Here is a 4,118-nt window from a genome sequence, read left to right as displayed (position 1 = left end):
TCAATTACAGTAAATGACTGCCCACTCTCCCCAGTCCCACAAGCTCGCTGCCTCGGAGTAATCCTTGATGCTGATCTCTCCTTCAAACCACATATCCAAACCCTTTCCACTTCCTGCCGACTTCAACTCAAAAATATTTCACGCATCCGTTCATTCCTCACCCAAGAATCTGCAAAAACCCTAGTCCATGCCCTCATCATCTCTCGCCTTGACTACTGCAACCTCATGCTCTGCGGCCTCCCCTCAAACACTCTCGCACCCCTCCAATCTATTCTAAACTCTGCTGCCCGACTAATCCACCTGTCCCCCCGCTATTCCCCAGCTTCTCCCCTCTGTCAATCCCTTCACTGGCTCCCAATTGCCCAGAGACTCCATTACAAAACCCTAACCATGACATACAAAGCCATCCACAACTTGTCTCCTCCATACATCTGTGACCTCGTCTCCCGGTACTTTCCTGCACGCAACCTCCGATCCTCACAAGATCTCCTTCTCTACTCCCCTCTTATCTCCTCTTCCCACAATCGCATACAAGATTTCTCTCGCGCATCACCCCTACTCTGGAACTCTCTACCACAACATATCAGACTCTCACCTACCATCGAAACCTTCAAAAAGAGCCTGAAGACCCACCTCTTCCGACAAGCCTATAACCTGCAGTAACCACCAATCGACCAAACCGCTGCACGACCAGCTCTACCCTCGCCTACTGTATTATCACCCATCCCTTGAAGATTGTGAGCCCTCGCGGGCAGGGTCCTCTCTCCTCCTGTACCAGTTATGACTTGTATTGTTTAAGATTATTGTACTTGTTTTTATGTATACCCCCCTCACATGTAAAGCGCCATGGAATAAATGGCGCTATAACAATAAATAATAATAATAATAATAATAATAATAATTACCGCTCACATTTTGGGTACTGCCACATTTATATATGTGTAAGGCTGTGTGCACACGATGCAGATTTCCAGCGGATCCGCAGCGGATTTTACCGCGCAGAAATGCTGCAGATCCGCATTGTGATGTACAATAGCATGTTAATCAATAGAAGAAAAAAACTGCTGTGCAGACGCTGCGGATTTTTCCGTGCGGTTTTCTTGTGGTTCAAAATATGCAGCATGTCACTTCTTTTGTGCGGTTTTCCACCTGCTCCATTCTCCAAATCCACAAGAAAACTGTAAGAAGAAAGGAAGAAATCCGCAGGAAAAATGCAGGTCATTTGACCTGCGGATTTCTTTAATTCTGCGCGGAAAAATCCGCAGGGCAAAAAGTACGTGTGCACTTAGTCTAAGTGCACACGTAGCAGAAAATTTCTGATGGAATACCTGACTCCCTTCCCAGAAACCGTGCGTTTTTTTCTGTGCGTTTTCCGTGCGTTTTCTGCGCGGTTTTTATGCGTTTTTTCCGCGCGTTTTCAAAACGCATAGAAATAGCCAGAAATGCGGAAAAAGCCGCGAAATTAATGTGCATGCTGCGTTTTTTACAGCGATGTGTTTTTTTTGCAGTGAAAAACGCATCAATATGCACAAAAAGTGCAAAATGCATAGAAATGACTGGGAAGCTTTATTTTTAGCGGTTTTATAGGAAAAACCGCTAAAAATACCGCTAAAAAACGCTGTGTGTGAACACAGCCTTACCATGCTTTGGAGACTGCGTTTCTTAGTGTAATGTGATGTATATTGCTATTCATGTACAGTTTAGGGTAAGTCAGTGCATCCTCCTGTCATGTTCTCACACTGGTTTTTTTATTTAATCGCCCTCTGTGTCTGTACTGTTACATTTTCTGGCTGATAACCGTCTCATGCAGCATTATATTAACACCCGATTCTTACGCTGTGGCTGGTCCATACAATCAGGGCAACTGTTACCACCCACCTTTCGTGTCTACCTCTTTCCTCATAGACTGTAAGCTTGCGAGCAGGGCCCTCACTCCTCTTGGTATTTGTTATAATCTACTGTATGTGATTATTGTTATGCTGTAATGTCTATTGTCTGTACAAATCCCCTCTGAAATGTAAAGTGCTGCGGAATATGTCAGCGCTATAGAAATAAAATTATTAATATTATTATTATTAGTGTCTGCTTTTGTAGCACTCTCTTTGATGCACTCTCAAACATCAAGGCCTGCATGCCACCGCTACCTCTGCACCCCCTATTGCACATCCTCTCCAAGTGGAAGTAGATTTTTTTTTATAGAATTCTTAATTCACAGAAGGACTGCTGCCTTAAAGGGGTTGTTGGCTTCTCACATAATCTCAGTACATTTCTGGGCTGCAGAATTATGACAATAAGTAATTTACTTTCTGTCGCTAGTTTGCACGGTTTTCTAGATATTCTGAACAGAACGTCCAAGGGGGAGTGTGTTATGGTTGAAATGGGAACTAGTCGTAACCTCCTACTCTACTCCAAACCTGCCCTCTATAGCAACAACCCCACCCCCCATAGCTACAAGCCCTCCCCGTCCACATGAAGAAGCCCTCATCACACAGTAACAAATCCTCCCCCTCCAGCAGCCTCAGTGCAGAGAGCAGACCACCCAGTTGCTCCTCCCCCAGACACACACTGAACAGTGATCTATGGAAAGTGAAACTAGTGAGGAGGGAAAATCGTCCTGTATTCTGGGATAGGCTCCTCCCATCAGTATTTGTGTCATTAGAGACACAGTGCTCACACATACACTGCACCAAATCTGCTGCTGTGTGAAGACATCAGTGACACAGAGCTGTCTTATTCACACAGCAGAGGCTTTGTCACACAACAGATTACATCAGTGACTGCCATCCCCTGTGCAGATTAGAAGCTGCAGACCCCCATCACTGGCCATCACACAGCCTGTTCTCACTGCTGCCAGCAGCCTGGGACAGTGAGGGAAGGAATTACTGATAATGAGTTATGTATTGTAATCATGGAGTGGCCCAGAATACAGGACAATTTTCCCTCCTCACTAGTTTCACTTTCCATAGATCACTGTTCAGTGTGTGTCTGGGGGAGGAGCAGCTGGGTGGTTCTGCTCTCTGCAGTGAGGCTTCTGGAGGGGGAGGATTTGTTACTGTGTGAGGAGGGCTTGTTCATGTGGACGGGGAGGGCCTGTAGCTATGGAGGGTGGGGTTGTTGCTATAGAGGGCAGGTTTGGAGTAGAGTAGGACGTTACGACTAGTTCTCATTTCAATGCCATAACAACCCCCTTGGACGTTCTGTTCAGAATATCTAGAAAACCGTGCAAACTAGTGACAGAAAGTAAATTACTTAATGTCATAATTCTGCAGCCCAGATATGTACTGAGATTATGTGAAAAGGCCGGACAACCCCTTTAAAGGAGTTTTTTTTTCATTTTTGACAACCCCTTAAGGATAATATTAGCTGTAATGTTACAATTACTTAGGATTCAGAAGGGCCACCTAACGTGTCCATAGCGGTGCCTAAAAATCAAAGTAATAATGATGATAAATCTCTGCAGTGAGTGCCTCTCAGTGCAGGGGAGATGCTCCTAATATTGGGGTTCAGGTTCGGTTTCCTTGGGTTGCTTTATCTGCTGAGGGGGACCTGTGCATTGTCACACTGTTTCCTGCCCTGTCATGCCTGCTCTAGGTGATCAGGTGAGGATCTGAGTCACACTATGACCAGGAGCCATTGTTATTATGTGCACCCAGCAGGCAGCACAGGGCTGGGCACTGGGCAGCCCCATGATAACAGGACTGCCAGCTCAAAAGAGTGACAGCTCACCAGCCCCATGTAAGGAGTGGTTTTCTTAAGGAAGTCCAAATGCAAAGTCTCTTATTCTTCCACCACAGTAACTAGAGCCCTAAATCCATCACGTCTCTGCCAACCCCCCAATTAATAACTGCCCCTCAGTCCCCCAGACTCTGCACTCCTGCTCTCACAGAGGCTTCTAGCCATTGCCAGTCCCAGTCCACCTTAAGAGCCACATTCTGAGCCCTCAGCTTGTGGAAGAGTCCATTGTGTCCTGGAGGGGGGGAGCATTCCGCGTGCTGATATTTCACTGTCTGGCTCTATGGTCTTAGTGGATACAAATCCCAACAGGGAAAAAAGATGAAACTTTGTATCATGTAACAGCAGAAAAAGCCTGAACTGATGACAAGAGCTGCGGAGAGGGA

This window comes from Dendrobates tinctorius, unplaced genomic scaffold, assembly GCF_039654945.1.
Source record: "Dendrobates tinctorius isolate UK_male_01 unplaced genomic scaffold, ASM3965494v1 ptg000143l, whole genome shotgun sequence".
In the NCBI taxonomy this organism is placed as follows: domain Eukaryota; kingdom Metazoa; phylum Chordata; class Amphibia; order Anura; family Dendrobatidae; genus Dendrobates; species Dendrobates tinctorius.
The sequence above is the reverse complement of the archived record's forward strand: the minus strand, read 5'-3'. Positions refer to the sequence as shown.